Source organism: Cervus canadensis, chromosome 8 (genome assembly GCF_019320065.1).
Source record: "Cervus canadensis isolate Bull #8, Minnesota chromosome 8, ASM1932006v1, whole genome shotgun sequence".
Classification (NCBI taxonomy): domain Eukaryota; kingdom Metazoa; phylum Chordata; class Mammalia; order Artiodactyla; family Cervidae; genus Cervus; species Cervus canadensis.
The window spans coordinates 7,078,083-7,099,678 of NC_057393.1; positions in this window are offsets into that span (position 1 = coordinate 7,078,083).

Below are 21,596 nucleotides of genomic sequence, written 5' to 3' on the forward strand. Positions count from 1 at the left end.
TGAATACACAACAATATTATTAGCAGCTGGCCTGAAGCTGTTGTCTGCAGAAGGCTCTAAGCCTGGGGCATTGGAAAGGCATTAAAGACTGATACCCAACTGGGATTTTGTTCCTGGCTGGAACTAGATTGACTCAAAGGGAACAACTGGCATAAGTCCTTTGAGAGTTATTGCCCGTCTTGGTGCCACCTAAAACCCTCTCAGGGGCTTTGTACGCCAGGTTCAGCCACCTTCCAGTCATCTCGAGCCCTGTGAGCAGGCGGGGGAGGCTGTCCTGTCTTGAATGTTGCCATCTTACCGGTTCTGGGCCAGTATGGCCAGTCAGAAGAGTGCTGGCTTTGTGGTTTTTTAAATTAATTAATTAACTAATTTTTGACTGCACAGGGTCTTCGTCGCCGCGCGGGCTTTCTCTAGTTGCAGGGAGCGGGGTTACTCTTTGCTGTGATGCGAGGGCTAATTGCGATGGCTTCTCTCATTGCAGAGCAAAGCTGGGGCACTCAGGCTCGTTAGCTGTGGCTCATGGGCTTAGTTGCTGCTCGGCATATGGAATCTTCCCGGGCCAGGGATTGAGCCCATGTTCCCTGCTTTGGCAGGAAGATTCTCATCCACAGTAGCATCAGGGAAGTCCTGGCTTTGTGTTTTGAAGACTCAGGTCTGAGCTCTGACTCTCGAAATAGTCTTGTGGCCCTGGTCCTCTGTGTTACTCAGGCTCTCCAGGAAAACAGAACCAGAAGGAGATTATCTATCTATCTATCTTCTATCTACTAAGAGGAGTTATATGACTGTGGAGGCTGAGAAAAATCACATGATCTGCCGTCTGCAGCTGGAGACCCAAGGAAGCCAGTGATATAGTTCCAGTTCAGTTCAGTTCAGTCGCTCACTCATGTCCGACTCTTTGCAACCCCATGAACCGCAGCACACCAGACCTCCCTGTCTATCACCAACTCCCGGAGTTTACCCAAACTCATGTCCATTGAGTTGGTGATGCCATCTAACCATCTCATCCTCTGTCATCCCCTTTTCCTCCTGCCTTCGATCTTTTCCAACATCAGGGTCTTTTCAGATGAGTCAGCTCTTTACATCAGGTGGCCAAAATATTGGAGTTTCAGCTTCAACATCAGTCCTTCCAATGAACACCCAGGACTGATCACCTTTAGGATGGACTGGTTACCTTTAGGATGGACTGGTTGGATCTCCTTGCAGTCCAAGGGACTCTCAAGAGTCTTCTCCAACACCACAGTTCAAAAGCATCAATTCTTCCGTGCTCAGCTTTCTTTAGTTCCAGTCCGAGCCCCAAACCCTGAGAACCAGAGGAGCCAATGGTGGAAATTCCAGTACACAACCAGGAGAAGATGGGTATCCTGGTTCAGTCAGTGAGCCAGGAAGCCCTCAATGGATTGGCAGATGCCCACACACATGGGAAGGGCAACCTGCTTTCCTGAGTCCACCAGTGTAAGTGCTAATCTCACCCAGAAACACCCTCAGACAATGATATCTCATCTGGGCACGCTGTGGCCAGTCAAGGTGACGCATAAAATCAGCCATCTGGTCCTCCAAGGCTCAGCTCGCGTCTCCCACAGAAGCTCAGGACGAGGAAGCAGGGTGCACAGCAGCCCGGGAGCTGGCACTTCTGGACGGTGGGCAATCCTCCCCTTCCATGAGATTTGCCCGAGGCCACACGCTGGCAATGAGTGGGGTCTTGCACTGGGGCCCACCTACAACCCACTGCTATCAGCTTTTCTAGGAGAAGTCCTCCCTCAGCATCCCCAGTGTCCAGCATTGTGTGGGGTGAGGCAGGACAAGCCCACAGCAAACAAAACACAGGGTCCCTTCAGAGTCTCTGCCGCAGAACCTGATGGTTTGGTTTCTGTTTGACTGGCACACACGCCCTGCTGGGCCTCCTGGTCGTGTGTCGTTGAGCGGCTTAGAGAGCCTGAACAGACGCACACAGGGGCACACACTTCTGCTCTCTGGCCAGCCTAACAGCCTCTCTGGCATATGCGTTCTGCCTCACATCGGGGGGACGCGGGGGACTTGATTTACTACAGAGCTCGCCAGCACCAAGTCTGAACAACCGGCGCTCCCCCCTTGTCACGAATGGGCTTTACTTCTGAAGCTCAGAACGGTGGTTCAGAGGAAAATATTTCCATGCATTTTCAAGGTCAGAAAAGAAAGCAAAGAGCATCAATATGGAGCAGGCTTTGCTGGAGTCAAACAGACACTGGCATAAGACACCCAAAAGCAGGGATTAGCTACACACAGCTGGCCGCCAACCTAACGCATCTGCCCGCGTGTGTGATTGTGTGTGTGTGTGTGTGTGTTTAAGTGTGTTTCTCTGTGGAGCTCTCAGGGGCTGGTTGTCATCCTCAACATTTTCTTGGATGGGGCCAAGGCAAGATGTGATTTCTTAAGGATTTTGTTTACTGTCAGATGTTGTCTGGCCCCTGAACAAAATCTCAGGGATTTTCTTCTCCTAAAGCTGAAGGTTGATCGCATCCCCTCCTCGCAGGGGACAGCTCGCCTCCTTCCCCGGGTCCGCCCACCTTGCAAAGACTGCTCCTCCCCTCTGGTCTCCCCTGAGTCCTCTGGGACCACAGTGCAGGATTCACTCCTGGGGATTCAAACCCCCTTGCATGAAGATACAGCCTGAGACAAGTGAGGCTTGTGAAGGCGAGGATGGGACACTTTCATTCTATTTTTTTTAAGCTATTTGTTTATTTGGCTCCTTGGGTCTTAGTCGCGGCCCTCGGGATCCTCACTGTCGCATGCGGGCTCCAGGGCACACAGGCTCAGTAGTTGCAGCAGTGGGCTCTGTGGCCCCAAGGCATCGGGGATCTGAGATCCTCAGCCAGGGGTGGAGCCTGAGTCCGCTGAGCTGCAAGGTGGATTCCTAACCACTGGACCACACAGGGAAGTCCCTCGTCCTGTTTTACTGAGATTGTTGTCCAGCTCACTAAGTTAGTAGGTGATGAAGGAGCTTGGTAGGGGTCACAGGGAGTCTGGCCAGCTGGGTCCTGGACACATTCACCCCCGTGACCCTGAGCGAGTCATTTATCTTCTTGCGGGCTTGGTTTCCCTGTCTGTAAAAAGAGAATGAAGTTGTTTCCTACTCATTTTTCTGAGGCTGCAGCACCACTGTGGTTAATGCTAAAGTAAAAGGTGCTGTACTGAGGAGAGACTCTTTCAATGACAGTGGCCGTCTAGCAGGATGGTGACGGGAAGGGAGGGGGCTCCCAGTCACCGGGGCCTCCCACGAGGTTACTATGTGATGCTGGCGGTGCCAGTGGTCCCCAGGAAAAGAGGACACTAACAGGCATCTGCCTTCATAATCAGATCCTTGACATATCCACACCCTTGCGAGCGTGCTCAGTCGCTTCAGTCGCGTCTGACTCTTTGTGACCCCATGGACTGTAGCTCACCAGGCTCCTCTGTCCATGGGACTCTCCAGGCAAGAATACTGGAGTGAGTTGCTATGCCTTCCTCCAGGGGGGTCTTCCCAGCCCAGGGATTGAACCCAAGTCTCTTGCACTGCAGGCAAATTCGTTACCCACTGAGCCACCTGGGAAGCCCATCCACACCCTTGCTACTTCTGCTGCTGCTGCTGCTGCTAAGTCACTTCAGCCGTGTCCGACTCTGTGCGACCCCATAGACGGCAGCCCACCAGGCTCCGCCGTCCCTGGGATTCTCCAGGCAAGAACACTGGAGTGGGCGGCCATTTCCTTCTCCAGTGCATGAAAGTGAAAAGTGAAAGTGAAGTCGCTCAGTTGTGTCCGACTCTTCACGACCCCATGGACTGCAGCCCACCAGGCTCTTCTGTCCATGGGATTTTCCAGGCAAGAGCACTGGAGTAGGTTGCCATTGCCTTCTCCGATCCACACCCTTAGTGCACCAGAATTCATCTGCGTTCAGTTTTTCAAAATACTCTGATGTCAATGGTTTCATTGGAAAAGAATCAAAATAAAAACAAACGTCCCCTTGCCTCCCCCTGCCCAGAACCCCCTCAACATGTCACTCCCCTCTTATCCCTCCACACCCATTGTGTCCACCGCTCTCCGATATTCTCTGTGACACCTGGAACACCCCCGCGAGACCCATCGGTTCTCAACCTGCACTCCGACAACCTGTGGGTCTCCGTCCATGTTTAAGGACAAATGCCTGCGTCTGTTCGCTTTAGGAAGAGGAAAGGAGCCAGCTTGCCCTGATTTTCCAAGGGAACAGTGACTCCAACACGGCAGAGGGCTGGCTTTGCTACCTTGCCTGTGCTTTCTAAAGGAAAGAGTGTGAAACACTCTTCAGCCTGGAGGAGGGGAGGTTTGAAGGTGCTAGAATCCCCTCTCCCGAGGTTGAAGGACGCTCGGGTGAAGAGCTGCTCTCCGTCATAAGGAGGATGTGGTGACGTGAAAGAACGCGTGTCACTGAGAGGGACCCTTCCACCGCAGATGAGGGCGTTCTCCCAGCAGTGATTGTGCAGACTGCTCCCCGGGAGAGAAGTGCAGAACTCAACAGCGGGACTCACAGAAGGTTCCCGAGGCTTCTCGATAACTATTTGTCAGAATGTTTGCTCTCTAAGAAATTCTTGCCTTGAGGGAAACTGGCCTACACAGTTTCAGTCATCCCACTCTGCATTAGCATTTTAAGACTTTGAAATAAAAACCGACAAAAAAAAATTTGCTGTAACTGCGTCTAAGTTACAACTGTTGCATCCAACATTCATTAGTAAAAAGCAAAGATATATACAACCTTTCTTTAGAATACAGATGACTGGTTGGTCTTTTTAATTTTTTTTTAACTTGTACAATTTCATTTTCCAAAAGACTCCCCTCACCTCACCCACACCTCCCTGATAAATATTCCCCTACACATTCACAAATGCATACAGTAGCAAAAAGTAACATTTCCCTAAATATAACTTGAGTTATTGGCACAGTATATTCTTGTGGCCTTTCTACTTTAGAGTTCAGAAAACATGCTCAAATATAGCAGTGCATGGAGTAGAAAGGAACTTAAGGTCACATTATCTTCTTGGTGGTGAAGGTATTTTTTACCTGTCAGTTGGTCTCATATAGCCCATTGATAACCATGTGAAATCCAACTTCATGAATAATTCGATTCCTCCTGTTTTCCCAGAGAACCATAAATTGTATTTATTTGGTATTATGTGTTATCATTTTCATAGAAGGAGAGCTTTAAAAATTTATGCTGCACGTTTTGTATGTTATCTCAAAATGCTTAAAGGTTTGGAAGGCAGGCATTACGTGGAACTAACGGGGAAATTATTTCAAGCCCAAATTTTCAGCCCTGACCTCTGATGTATATTCATTCAGTTCAGTTCAATTCAGTCTCTCAGTCGTGTCCGACTCTCTGCAACCCCATGGACTGCAGCACGCCAGGCTTCCCTGTCCATCATTGGAGAGTTCGGACAGAACGTGGTCCACTGGAGAAGGGAATGGCAAACCACTTCAGTATTCTTGCCTTGAGAACCCAAGGAATAGTATGATGTGTATTCATATCTAACAGCAAAAGGTGAAATTCCACACTGTCAAGATAAAGCAACACCTCACACCTAAACGGAAATCATACCTAAATTGATCTTCCACCCAAATTTCTCAGCGTAACCCATAAGAGATTAGAGTTGTGGTTGATGTTGATTACTGGGGTTTCCTGTCTGCAGTTTGAATAATGCTTCTCTGGTCTCCACATTGGTGGACATTCTCTGAGAAGCACAACCAGAAAGAAAACAATCCTCAGGCCAGCTTCTTTCTGAAGGGAGCTTCTGCTGGGACCCCGGCATCTCAGGAGAACAGCTTTGCTCCTCAGCAGCTGACAAACAAGGCCAGCATGATCGATCTCTCGGCTTAAGGACATCTTACATATTTATGGAGTGACATCTTTCTCCATCGAGATTCATAATCTAGATTTTCAGCTGCCAAGAGGGACCTCGGCCACCATCCTAACAAGTGTCACATTGATAACGGCCTTTTCATTTTTCACATTCAGAGAACAGAGTGAATCAAAGTCAGAGACAAAGTCTTCCTCTTTCAGATTTCAAAGGCAGCAAGGCATAGAATGTATTTCATGAAGTGAACTTCAATTCAGGGAGGGTTTTATAAACAGCACTTCAGTTTAGGATCCAATGTATTTCTTAAAATCTGAATTTAAAATTACTATTCTCATTATTTAGCAAAAAGGTCAGTCTGTACTACGTTACAATTGCAAATTTTAAAAACATGATTTCCGTGGTAGGTTGAGAGCTGAAAAACTAAATTTGGAGGTTAAGTTAATGTTTGACATATAAGAATTCTGCAATAAGCCTTAATTGTGCGATTAGGTGCCTTATAGCAAGCACACATTGTATAAATAACAAACTATATCTTTTACATAGAAGTTAGCAGTTAGTATGGTCCCAGGATTTATATCATGAGATGACTATTTTTAATACAAATTATAGCTTACACACAACTGTTGAGTTGCTGAGCCTGGGAGACTCACTCCGTCTTATAACTATTATTAGTAATTCATGGAAATTGATTACCTGGACAGCAGTCAGATCCTTACTATTTTGTGGCAGAGATGATAAACACAACCATTTGTTGTCAGGGTGATTTTTTTCTTCTTTAAAAAAAACATTCATTAAAACTGCTGGAAATCTTGCTGGTTAAAACAGGAGTTTGCCGTTTTCCGAGCACTTTATGCCTCTTGGAGGAGAATTCATTATAATAACAGAGTACTGGGCTGACTCTATTTGTGTGAGACAATGGCCTCTTTGGAAATGCTAGATGTGTACCAAAATGAATGTACACTGCCCTCACAGAGATAAAAATATTGATTGTAGGGGCACCACAGCCTAAAGACTCCAGGTTATTGAAAAATAATGAAATCTCGTCTTTCTGCTCCAGCGTTTTAACTCCCCTGATTATCGCTAGAGTACTTAATTATCCAGCAAGCACATCTCCAGTAACAGGCAGAGTTCTAAAGAGAAACAATCAAAAATTTCTTACTTGATTTTTTGGCTTGCTGTTTTTTCCCCTAAGAGGCTGAAATTAAGTTCCTTCCTCCCTCTTGTAATACATTCTAGGATCAGGACTGTCAACAAAGCATAAAACTAGAGGTTAGGAAATAGCTTAGTAAATTCAGGCCACCCAGATAACTGGATTTAAAATGTTCTTCCTTCCGTATTAACCAGGCACCTTCCTGGTCACTAAAACAATTCCTGCTTTTCTCCTAGTTTCCTGGGCCCGTCTCGGTGTAGCTGCTGTTCAGTCACTAAACCATGTTCAACTCTTGGCAGCCCCATGGAATGCAGCATGCCAGGCTCCTCTGTCTTTGGCTATCTCCCAGATTTTCTCAAATCGATGTCCATAACATCTCAGTAAAGTATATTCTGTAGGCTCAGGACACTTTATTTAGCTTAATTCCACTGGATTAAAAAAAAAGGAAGATCTATTTGATGTTTACAAGAGTTTCACCTTAAATATAAAGGCTATAAAGGAATTATTAGGTTAAAAGTAAAAGGATAGAAAAAGATATTGAAATCTTAACTATATATTATAAATTATGGAGAAACTAATGTGGCTCTATTAACATAAAATGAAAGATGAAGAGTACTACAAGAGATCAAGAAGGAGGTTTTTAATGAAAAAAGGTTCACTAATTGGGAAGAGCTAACAATGTTAAATGTGTACTCACCCAATCACGGCATGAGAACACATTAAAAAATAACTGTAGGGAGAAGTAGCAGCTGGTGATTTTAACACTCCACTCTTAGTAACTGATGGACCAGTAGACAAAAAGTCAGACACTAAGAGAATTGCATTATCTATAAGCTTGTTGTTGTTTAGTCACTAGGTCATGTCCGACTCTGTTGACCCCATGGACTATAGCCCACCAGGCTCCTCTGTCCATGGGATTCTCCAGGCAAGAACACTGGGGTATGTTGCCATGCCATCTTCCAAGGGATCTTCCCAACCCAGGGACTGAACCCAAGTCTCTTACGTCTCCTGCAGTGGCAAGCAGGTTCTTTATCACTAGCACCACGTGGGAAGTCCCAGTACTCCATTGTATATATTGTTTATTTACCACATCTTCTTTATCCATTCATCTGTTAATGGACATCCAGGTTGTTTCCATGTCTTGGCTTTTGTGAATAGTTCCTGCTATGAACATAGGGGTGCATGTATCTTTTTGAATTAGGATTCTGTCTGGATATATACTCAGGAGTGGGATTGCTGGAACATATGGTGACTCTATTTTCAGTTTTCTGAGGAACTTCTATACGTTTTTCATAGCGGGTTTCCCAACTTACATTCCCACCAGTAGTGTAGGAGGGTTATATCCTCTCCAGCATTTATTTGTAGAATTTTTAATAATGGCTATTCTGACTAGTGTGAGGTGGTTACCTCATTTCTCTAATAATTAACAATGTTGAGCATCTTTTCATGTGCCTATTAGCCATTTGTATTTCTTTGGAGAAATGTCAATTTAGGTCTTCTGCCCATTTTTCAATTGGGTTGTTTGGTTTTTTGAGTTATATGAGCTATTTGTATATTTTGGAAATTAAGCCTTGTACATTTTGGAAGTTAAGCCCCTTTCACAAGGGAAGGCCAAGAATACTGGAGTGGGTAGCCTATCCCTTCTCCAGCAGATTCTCCTGACCCAGAAATTGAACCAGGGTCTCCTGCATTGCAGGCAGATTCTTTACCAACTGAATTATCAGGGAAGCCCAATAATTAGCAAATGTTGAGCATCTTTTCATGTGCCTATTGGCCATTTGTATTTCTTCTTTGGAGCAATGTCGTTAGGTCTTCTGCCCATTTTTCAATTGGGTTGTTTGGTTTATTGAGTTATATGAACTATTTGTATATTTTGGAAATTAAGCCCTTGTCAGTTGCACGGTTTGCAAATATAAAATACTTCAATATTTTGAAATTAAACAATACACTTCTAAATAACCTATGAGACAAAGAAACAATCACAGGAAAAATTAGAAAATGTTTAAACTGAATGATAATGAAAATGCAACATGTCAAATTTTGGGGGTTGAAGTTAAAGTAGTGGTTAGAGAGAAATCTATAACTTTAAATACTTGTTTTAGAAAGGAATGATAGTCTAATCTTAATGATCTATGCTTCTCCTTTGAGAATATGGAAAAAAGAAAAACAAATTAAGCACAAAGTAAATGGTAGGAGAAAAAAAATCAAATTCATACCTATCACCATATTCAAAGGCAAACTACAGGCAAATGAAACATAATTGTAAATATGAAATCATAAAGTCCATTCAATAAAGTATTTTATGATCAGTGTATTTATGATCCAGGAGAAGGGAATGACTTTCACAATGAAACTTCAGTCGCACAAATCATAAAGCATAAGCTGTATGAATTTAATTACATCAAAAGTAAGGATTTCTGGTCCATGAAAGACATTATAGATAAAGATTAAAGTAAGATGAAAGCATGGAATTTATCTGCATTGTCTAAAACCAACAAAAGATATCTGGTATAGCAAAGGATGTCCGGCAAATCTAAAGAAAAGGACAGCCCCAATAGAAAAATAGGGGAAAGACACGGAAAGTCAACTCACAGAAGAGGAATCCTAAAAGGCTAGCAGGCCAATTTAAAGAAACTCAAATTTACTAAAACTCAGAAAGTGACAGTTAAACCAGCAATGAGATATCACTTTACATCTACGAGGTTGGCAAAAATTAGAAAGTGAGATGACTTCAAGTGTTGGAAAAGATACGGAGATATGAAATTTCCATGGACTACTGATAAGAACATGAAAAGTTACAACCATTCTGAAAACAACCTCAGCTGTTCTTAGTCAATGTTACTATTACAATCCCTATTATCCAGCAATCTCACCCTGTTTATACTGCCCCAAAAAATTCTCAAACGGATCCAAAAAGGGACATGTACAAGTAAGTTCCCAAAAGGGACATGTGAGGAACAGGGTTACAGGTAGTGGAGGGGAATTGAAGGTAACCCAGGGTCCCAGACCTGGAGAGTGGACAGCTCACACAGAGGGGGGTAATCGTGCACAAAGGAATGTTTACTGCAGCCAGAAAAATACCATAGCAACGTGGATGGACCTTAAATTTGGTGCTCAGTGAGGAAAGTGAGAAATGGGGAAGTGGGAATCAGAGATAAAAGAAAACAAAGATGAAAAACCAGAAAAGAGAAAGAGAAAAAGGGAAATCAGTATGCCTGAAGATATTTTGTATATGCACACAAAATTTAGACCCAACATGTGTTTATAGTCATAAGGAAATAATCAATTATGGTACATCACTGAATGAATTATTAAAATTATGTAGGAACTTTGTGAATGCTAATGATACTAAATGCTAAATTTTTTAAAAAACAGATACAAATTATATCATAATATGATTATGACTATTTTTTAAAAAGAGAGTGTGTATACATACATAAGCACATAAGAAAAAAGACCAGAAGAGAAAAAAAATTGAAGTGCTGCAAATAGTAGTGTTAGAATGGTGAGATTATGGGCAATTGTTTTCCCCTTTTCTCTCTATTTACTGTTACATTTATGTTTATATATTTATTTTCATGTATTCTGTTTCAGAATTTCTTTGTAAACTATGCTCTTCTCTTTTGGTTAACTGATCACTTACAAATAAATGTAGGAAAAGAATAAAGTTTTACCTAAACTTAAAGTGTATCTGGACTTTCCTGGAGGCTCCGGTGGTAAAGAATCCACCTGCAATGTGGGAGACCTGGGTTCAATCTCTGTGCTGGGAAGATCCCCTAGAGAAGGGAACGGCTACCCACTCCAGTATTCTGGCCTAGAGAATTCCATGGACTATATAGACCATGGGGTCGCAAAGAGTCAGACAAGACTGGGCGACTTTCACTTTCACTTTCAAAGTGTATCTAGAACATGCCCAGATCTCAAGCTGACTTGAAGGGCTGGGTCAGTTCATCAGTCATAACCAGTGGGGAACCCCACCTTCCACACTGCAGCGTGGAATGTTTCTGTCTTAGTGATCTCGACTGTCAGGATTGTCATGCTTACCCTGCTTGACTGGGGTGAAGGGCTTTGGAGTTCTTTGAGATTGGGAATTGTGTTTATGAGAACCTTAACTTCAGGTCTTGACATAACGCCATGAAAAAGTTGAACCTGCCCACAGTGACTTGTGGTCATTTGTAAAGGACTTTTACTGTGTTCTGAGGGTAGGCCAATACAGGCAGGAAGTGCAGATGAGTTTGTATTTTTCTTTTTTCCTTTCAAACGTTTGTGGTGATTTTCTCCCTATTTTCATATGGATGATGTTAGCGTAGAGACTTATTTTGAGAAATTGTGCTGTAGCATCTTTTGTTTTCATTCTTGACTGTTGATCATTCTAAAAGCGAGAAAGAACCATTTCAACGGAAAAAGATAAGTTTAGAGTTAAAAGAAAAAGATGATCAGGGATGACTTCAGAATACTGAAATGTTCCAATTTCATTTAGACCCACCACCAGGACTATTTTGTCGCTTTCTAGTTTAAATTCCAATGGTTATTTGCAGAGATGTATAAAGTATGTATTATGAATGAAGACAAAACCGTAGAATTTAATTTGCCAAGGGATCCTTTCACAGAAGCTATACATAGCTCCAGACATCAACTTTAGCCCAGCAACGAATCCCCAGAGAGAAGAAATAAATCTCAAATATTGTTTGCAGATGTGCAATAATCAGAAGCCACCCATATAATATAGGACTGTTTCACTTTTTTTCTCTATCCTCCTAATTTTTCCCTGTGTCTTTTTCGTCTGCTCTCACTTATCCCTGTCTCTTAAGACACATAATGAAAGGATGTCTCTAGGTCTTATCAGACATCTGTGGTTTTCCTTTCCCTCCATAACTGTCAGAAAAAAAGGAAGTGGATAGTAGTTATCTGCAAAGTATCCTGTATTTCACCTTTATTATCTGTGTGCTATACTATCCTAGATCTAACCCCTTGACAGTCATAAAGAGAAAATCTTTTTAAGAAATTGATCTACCACTGCTGCCTATTCTTCATGAGAGGATGTGATCCTTTCATTTATTACAGAATAATCGTCCTTAACGCCAAAGTGTGTGATACAATATGCTAAACGTGTGTTCTGAGCCATTCATCAGAATTAATGGCAGCAAAACACAAGGAGGAGCTTTGGTTGTCATGAATAGACAGTGGCCAGGGAAGGACTTAGGTCAGCTTGGGTCCTGGCCACACCAAGTACTGTAATACCATGCTGCATTTAAACAGAGCACTCAGGGAGGAGAGCAAAGAAATGGCTCTCATTTAATTCACCGTAACAGTGTTTTTAATAAAAAATGTTGAGAGACAGGGGAGATGCAAAGGGTTTGAGTGTTGAAGTCAGAGAGACTTGGGTTTGAATTCTAGTACCATTATCGTCCCATGTATGATTCTGGAAAAATGGTTGAGTCTCTGTCTTAGTTTGCTCATCTCTAAGTTGAGGGGAGGAGGTAATAATGCTACCCTGAATGATTGTCCTGAAGACTTCAAGAGAGGATCTAGCACAGAGTAGACATTCAACAGACAGTGGAATTCTTCTAAAAATGATGTTCTATAGACAGTGAAACAATATTAATAATAGTGGTTATGAGCAGCGGTTCTCAAAATGTGTCTGGGGGGCCTCTGGAGGTCCCTGAGAATTTTATAATAACATAAAGGTGTTATCTGCTTTCTTTCACTCTCATTTTTTTACTAGCATGTAGTACAGAGTTTTCCAGAGGCTACATCTGTGTCATAATACAATAGATTTAATGCAGGAGCAAATAAGTTATCTTGCATTAAGCCAAACATTAAAGAGATTTGCAAAAGTGTAAAACAATGCCTCTATATTTACTATAATGTTTTTAGCAAATATAGTAATTTTTCATAATATTATATTATTTATAACACCATATCAATTACCAATTAAAATTACTATACAGATAGTTTTTAATATATAATCAATAACCATCTTCAAAGCATGATTTAAAGAAATATAATGGAAAGTCCATGCTAGTCTCAAAAATATAATACATCTAAGAATAAAGTTAGTGAAGAATGCATAGGATGTACATGAATAACTGTATACAACTCCACTGAGGAACATAAAAATGATTTTTAAGATAGAGAAACATATTTTACTCTTAGGTAGAAATACTCAGTACTTTTTTCTAAATCTAACTAGACTTCAATAGAGTCTCAGTCATAATGCCAACAGAACTTTTTCTGGAACTTGAAAAAAAAATCATTTTAGGGCTCATCTAAAAGAATAACTTGTGAAAATAACAAGAAAAATCTGAAATACAAAAATAATGGAGCACTTTCTCTGGCAAGTATTAGAGTCAATAATGCTGGTTTCTAAAACAATATGTACTGACACAGCAATAAACAGACAAGTGGGAATACGCACAAGCAAACCTGAAGTTACAAAAGAAAACAGTGTTTAACGACAATGCCCGGCATCAATGAGTGAAGGATGAATTACTTACTAAGTGGAGATGGGGAAATTTGCTAGCTATTTGTAACCTTATCTCTCCTTGTTTGTTGTTGTTTAGTCGCTAAGGTGAGTCTGACTCTTTTGCGACCACAGGGACTGTAATCCACCAGGATCCTCTGTCCAGGGGATTTCCCAGGCAAGAATAGTGGAGTGGGGTGCCATTTCCTTCTCTAGGGGATCTTCCAGACCCAGGGATTGAACCTGCATCTCCTGCATTGGCAGGTGGATTCTTTACCAGTGATCCACCAGGGAGGCCCAAATGAATTACAAGTGGTTCAAAGAGCTCAATGTGAAATTGTTGTTGTTGTTCAGTCACTAAGTCGTGTCCAACTCTTTCCCCCATGAACTGCAGCGCGCCAGGCTTCCCTGTCCGTCACCATCTCCTGGAGTCTGCTCAAACTCATGTCCATTGAGTCGGTGATACCATCCAACCATCTCATCTTCTGTCATACCCTTCTCCTCCTGCCTTCAATCTTTCCCAGCATCAGGGTCTTTTCCAATAAGTTGGCTCTTAACATCATGTGGCCAAAGTATTGAAGCTTCAGCTTCAGCATCAGTCCTTCCAATGAATATCCAGGGTTGATTTCCTTTAGGATGGACTGGTTTGATCTCCGTGGTGTCCAAGGAATTCTCAAGAGTCTTCTCCAGCTCAAGAATTTGAAAGCATCAGTTCTTCAGTGCTCAGCCTTCTTTAAGCTCCATCTCTCACATCTGTACGTGACTACTGGAAAAACCGTAGCTTTGACCATATGGATCTTTGTTGGCAAAGTGATATCTCTGCTTCTTAATATGTTGCCTAGGTTTGTCATAGCTCTTCTTCCAAGGAGCAAGTGTCTTTTAATTTCATGGCTGCAGTCAACATCCTTAGTGATTTTTGAGTCCAAAGGTTTCAATGAAAAATTGTAACTATAACTATAAAATTGTTAGAAAAAAAAATGGAGAATATTTTCATGCTCTTGGAAGAGATCTTTTCTCAATAAAAACACCAGGGACAGAAAACTTTAGAGAAATGATTGACTATTTTATTATATAAAAACACTTAAATTTCATGTCAAAAACATCAACAAGATTAAAGACAGAGAACGATATTTATAAGCTCTATGACAAAGGGTTAATAATGTTAATTTGCATATGCAATAATATAAAACAGAATATCAGAAAGACAACTGAGTAGATTATTCACAAAAGTAAAAATGGCTCTTAAACTTGTAAAAATTCAGTTTACTGACACTTAAGGAAATGATCATTAAAACTATAAAATATTATTTTCTACATCAAGTTGACAAAGATTTAAAAGGGTGATAACACAGTGTAGACAACAGTGTAGCTTAACAGGCACTTTCTTGTTCAGTTGATGTTAGTATAAACTGTCAAAAGCTTGTTGCATGGGAATTTAGTGATAACTCTCAAATAATAGTAGTAGTAACTAGCACTCATCTTTTATTGACTTTAATGGGCATTACTTCTCATATTCTATTAGTAAGCAGGATATTGGCTACTGTTTTGCATTATGAAATGCACACACCACACACACACATAAAGATATATCTAGGAAGTAATCATTTATTTCTATTTTACTATGGGCTTTTAAAAGTAAGGGATAGCTATCAAAATGTATCAAAAGAATTTTTGGTACCTACTGCTAATATATGGTGGAATATATTATTAGATTTCATAATATTAAACCATCTTTACTTTTCTACGAAGAACTCCTCTTGGTCATAATTCCTTTAATATTCCATAGAACTAGTGGTAAAAAATCCATCCACCAACGCAGGAGATGCAAGAGACTCAGGTTCAATCCCTAGGTCAGGAAGATCCCTATAGAATAAATGGCAGCCCACTCCAGTATTCTTGCCTGAAAATTCCATGGACAGAGGAGCCTGGTGGGCTACAGTCCATGGGGTCCCAAAGAGTTGGACATGACTGAGCAGAAGTACAGACTGTATTTCAATAGAGGATTCTGATTTTCACCTGGGTATTGAGGGCAGTTGTCCTGCTGTTCGTCTGTCAGTAGGCCTTTTGGTTTGCTGCATGCTTTCATTTACAAATTCTGGCTTTCTAACCAGATTTCATAGGTTTTTCTTGCTTTTCTATGACCTGAAAGAGCTCACAAAGCATAGGAATTATCTGTTCTTTGAAAGTCTAAATAAATCACCCATGAAACCCTCTGGAATCTTTGTAGGCCAAGACTTCTTATAACTACTTCCTCTTTCTTTGGTTATCAGTCCATTTAGATTTTCTAGTTACCCTTCCATTGATTGTTGACTTGGGTATTTTCCTTGGAAATCATTTATTGCATTCTTATATTTAAGTGAATCAGCATAAATTAAGCAAAGTATTATCTTAAAATCTTCAAATTTTATCAGTCTCCATGCTTCATTTCCCTGGGTGATTCCTTGTTTTGTATATTTAGGCTTTCTCTTTTAGTTCTTGACTAAGCTAGTTAGTAGATTAATACAATGCATTGATCACCACCTCTCAAGAACTAGCTCTTGGGTTTATTTATTAGTGATACCATCTCATAATTTATCAGTATTTAATTTTATCTCAATTTTTTACTTCCATTTTCCTAAGATTTATGAAATCTTTTAACAGATTTTATTTTTTTAGAGCACTTTCAGATTCACAGAAAAACTGAGCAGAAAACACAGATTCTTTTTATTACTTGGATACTTGAGTTATGTATTTTTTTTTTAACAAAGTGCTTAATGGAAAATGCCATTAGAGTCCAACTTCAGCTATATCTCAAAGGTTTTAAAGTCACATTTTTATTGTAGTCATTTCCCAGATATCCTATAGTTATTCATTTTATTTCCTCTTTGACTTAAAAAATGGGTGAGAAAGGAGGACGCTTGTTTGGTTTAGAGGCTTGGGAGGTTTGTTTCTTGTCCACTTTTGTTATGAGCTCCCAAAATATTTAGCAAAGACGTGGTACTTTTTCTTCTTTGGGGAACACATCAAATTTTGTTGCAGTTTGTGAAAACTCTGTAAAGGTACCATTGGCAGTTGCACAGGTATCCTGGGTGAAGTTAATACATCTGTTAGACCTGCCTTATTAATTACAGTGTTCAGACTTAAACATGCTCATCTTTGTTTCCTAGTTCACTCCTAAAGAGGACTTTCAAAGTCTTCACTGCAATTTTATCTCTCCTGCATTTCTTGAATATTCTTTATACAGTTCAATAATTAGGTTTTTTTAGTCAATAAAGATTATGACAAGTTTATCTTGTATACTATACTCTTTGAGTTAGTAAAATCTCTTCACATTGTAAGTGATAGAAAACCCAATTAAACTTGTTTAAACAATGAATGGAATGTACTGGTTCTTGTTCCTAACAAATCAAAGAAGTGGGGCCTGATTTAGCAGCCCCAATGATGCTAAAAGAGCACATAAAGCAATGCCCAGCTTAAACCAGATTTGCTCCCTTAACACAGGTTGTTGATTAATCAAACCTTGAGTTATTTAACAGAGACAGGATCCCATGCCTCTAGGATGGGAGCTCAAAGAATAGAAATATTGCCGCCAGAGCCCTTTACAAGAGAGGACATTCAATACGGAAAAGCTGGCCTCCCGCACCCAGAGTAACTTATATGGACTGATTTGTTGTTCGTTTGCTCAGTTGTGTCCAACTCTTTGCGACCTCATGAACTGCAGCACACCAGGCATCCCTGTCTTTCACTATCTCCCAGAGTTTGCTCAAACTCTTGTCCACTGAGTCAGTGATGCCATCCAACCATCTCATCCTCTTTCACCCTCTTCTTCTCTTGCCTTCAATTTTTCCCAGCATCAGCGTGTTTTCCATTTGAGTTGGCTCTTTGCATCAGGTGGCCAAAATATCGAAGCTTCAGCTTTAGCATCAGTCCTTTCAGTGAATATTCAGGGTTGATTTAAGGCTAGCCAATCAGCTTCTGCCTCTCACCCCTTATATTTCACCCTGAGCCCTGGATATAGAGACAGGTTTGGAGCCTGGTCACCCATCTCCTTGCTGCCCAACCTGGCAACAAAACACTTTCTTTCTGCAAAAGCAGGCACCGTAGCCCTTGCTCCCGTGTGCATTGGTTGGATGGAGGGCCCTTGCTCAGCAAGCTACCAAGATCTGGTTTCTCTCCCTCCTACTTTTGTGGAGCATCTGTTTTCTTTTGGGGCTCATCCCAAGGCTGAAACTGAGTCACTGTCACCTTAAAATGCATGGCTAATGATGGAAAACATAAATTCCTCAAGAAGGGGAGGGAGTCAGGATAATATGGGGGGAATACGTTCCGGAAAGGCAACCGAGAAATGCCCATTCAATACCTTCCTAACTATGGCCTTGGTCAATGACTTTTTCCTTGAATTCTTCTTTGATATTCATACTAAAATCTGCTTTTTCAAAATTCTGCTGGCTGTATCTTTGCCTACCCTGTACAGTATGTTTCAATACATTATATGTGTCCTGTGGAGGTGAAACCACATCCACTGATTCACCCTTAAGAAAGATAGGCAGGCTTAAATCATCTCATACCTGCCCTGCATGAACAGGTTCACCTTTCTTCATGGCAATATCAGCGCTGACTATTTATCACTTTACCCTGGTCATTATGTGAAATGCCAGCGCTTGTAACACCACTAATTCTCTGCCTCTGTGTTCAGACAAGCCCCAATTACTGTCAGAGCCCTCACTGTCCAAGCTGTGTCCAAGCACCTCTAGTCATTTCCTGCCACTGAGACCATTTACTTACTGCAGTTGTCCCCGTTTTTTCGATCCCTTTTACGATCTCAAAGCTTTTCTCTAACTTGGTTCCTCAAAGGTAAATTCTCCCACTCCTCCCTGGGCTCATGCGTCCCAGCTTTCTACCCAGAAGTCCTCTAGTGCTCTTGCAGATGCTGTGGGTGTCCCGCCCATGCCTCCGCACCTCTCACCTCTACAAGCCGAAGGACCTGGTTCTGCACTATGCTCAGTCGTGTCCGACTCTGCGACCCCGTGGACTGTAGCCCACCAGGCTCCTCTGTCCCTGGGGTTCATCAGGCAAGGTACTGGAGTGGGCTGCCATTTCCTCCTCCAAGGAATATTCCTGACCCAGGGATCGAACTCGAGTCTCCTGCACTGCAGGTGGATTCTTTACCATCTAAGCCACCAGGGAAGTCCCCCAAAAGTAAATAACCTGGTGCTGCACTATGCCGAAGGAGGCTTCCTGCAAACACTGGGACTCACTGCCAAGGGTTTTAGCTCCAGTGTTTGGAAGAGGGAATGTTTGGGAAGCAGCTTTGCCTGGAGACATGGACGATGGTAAGAACTACCTGGCTGCCAAGTCCCCTGGTTGGGTTCGCTCTGAAGCATGTTGCTCCCTTTCTGCAAGGCCACATAAAGATTCCACCTGCAATGCAGAAGATACAGGAGAGCTGGGTTCAGTCCCTGGATCAGGAAGATCCCCTGGAGGAGGGACATGGCAACGCACTCCAGTATTCTTGCCTGAAAAATCCCATGGACAGAAGAGCCTGGTGGGTTACAGTCCAAAGGGTCTCAAAGGGTTAGAGCACACACAGAGAGACTGAGCCCACCCCAGTGACAGGCTCTGTAATCCCTCCTCTGTGGCTTCCTTCCGTTCCTGTCTTCCTTCCCCATGCCCCTGTCAGTATTTCCTGGGACTACTTCCCAAATAAATTACTTACTCCTTCCATCCTTAGCTTAATATCTGCTTTTAGGGAAACCCAAATCAAGACACTCCCTAGAGAGATGAAAGGCACTAAGCTTTGCTATGAAAATGTTTATTTAAACAATTTGAACAAAGTGTCCCTTTAACTTCTAAGTATAGTCATCCTACTGATAGTTACATCTCTTATATAAACTCAGACACGACAGCATGTGTTGAACACCTATGTGCAATGTGCTAAGTGAGGTACCAATGGAGCTGGAGGGATGGTATCTGCCCACAAAGGGCTTAGAGGAGGAATTTGAACATTTACACACATCTCTCAACTCCTGAGAGTAATTACTGTTTACAAAAATGGAAAGCATTTAGGAGTATTTCTTTTCCTTTTGAAAATCTGATTTTTGTAATCAAACCTGAAAATATACAAAAAAATTATGAATTATAATACATTTAACATGTAAGTAACAGCAATTCAGTGATCATGTACCCATCACTCAGTTTAAGAAAAAAAATTTCAACTTATGATTGAAGTCAGCCCCTGTATGTCCCTCCCAGATCTTCGAATTTCTCCCACTGCCTGCCAACTAACCATGATCCTGAGTTCTCTGTTTATCATTCTCACTTTTAATAATTCTGCTGTGCATTTGTATCCCTGAACAAAATATGTTTTAGTTTTGTTTGTTTTTAAACTTTTAATCCCTGGCCTCGTCCCTTTTCCCTCTTTGCTTACAAAGTATGAATCTCATTTTCTTGTTTTAATCATTATCCTGCAGATAGTAACATCTACACTTGTACTAAAATATACAACTGATGACTATCTTTACTCTCCCCTCAAACAATACAAGACCTAATAACTCTTTAATTCTGATCACCCCCTCCAGACGTTAATGCTGTTTTGTAAATGTTCTTATTTATGTTTTTTCAGCCCAGAGGAATTGTTAATATTGTTTTATTCAGTCTCTGCTTGGTAAGCTTCAGATGCTTTCTTTAGTCTTTGTTCTTCCTTACATCTCAGCACTTCCATCTGGACCACTTTCCTTCTGCCTGAATCCTTCCTTCTTCCATCTTTTAGAATTTCCTTTACTTGAAGCTCTACTAAGAGATTGCAGAGTCTCCCTGTGTTCTTGAAAGATGTTTTACTGGGTACATTACTCTAGATTGATAGCTATTTTTTCTTTAGATGATGATAATACCATGCCACCATATTTGGGCTTTTGTTCTTCCTATTAAGAAGTCAGTGGTCAGCCTAATTATCATATTTTTGAAGGTAATTTCATTCTGGGTTTTTTTTTTTTAAAGATTTTATCTGTTTCACACTGTAATAGATCTATATGTAGAACTTCCTTTTATTTGTCTTGCTTGGGATTCACCGGTGTTCCTCAAACACTGGACTGGCCTCTTTTATGACTCGTGGGAAATGACAGGTCATCCTCTCTCCAAATATTGCCTCTGCACTACTTTCTCTTCTCTTGTTCAGAAACCCTGATCAGACATGTGCTGGACCTTCTCATTCCTGCCTCCATATCTCTTTATCACTCTTCTGTTGCATATCTTAATCTCTCTGTGCTTCCCTATGGGAAAGTTTTTAGAACTACCTTTTGTTTTACTGACTTTCATCAGCTGTGTCTAAAGCAATCATTCTGCTTTTCATTTTTAAAGTTCTACTTCTTTCATATCTGCTTGGACATTATAATCTCTTATTCATTAATCATATTTTCTTTCACTCATTTTTTTCTTTAAACATGTATTTTTATTTTGCATCCCCTGTGTTGATTTCAACAACTGGAGTCTTTGGGAAGCTGATTCTCCTCTCTCTATCTTCTGGCATTCACTATTGATACATTACTTTCTCATGTCTTTTACTATGTGTGTTTATTTCTCCAAAATTTATATGTATGGGTTATTTGAGGCCCAGGTAGAAGGTGGATTTGCCTAGGTGGTTTGCTTCTGGGAGGACAACAGGCCTGTAACCACTTTAAATTAGCCTGAAGTAAATGAGAGAAGTCAGCATCAGTTGGAATGAATTTGAGTGAGAGGCAAATCTGGATGGGGCAACCTGTGCTTATGAATTCTCATGGAGGCACACCACACCAGCCCCATGGTTCAAAAACATAGGTTTGCTAGCAACTGGGGGGAGTGGGAGAGATGGTTTAATTTCTATTTTACTCTTTTAAAAAAGATGAAACTCAATCCAGTTTTTTGTCTAACAGGCAAAAGAAGAGTTAAGTGGTTCTTCACCAAAGAAGACACATGAATGGCACACAAAAAAATATATATGACATGATGGTCCACATCATTACTCAGTAGGAAAATGAGAATTGAAACTCCAATAAGATACCACTATATATCCACTAGAATGCTAATATTAGAAAGACTGAAATCAACCATCACACAGTTAGTTCAGTCGCTCAGTCGTGTCCGACTTTTTGCGGCCCCATGGGCTGCAGCATGCCAGGTTTCCCTGCCCA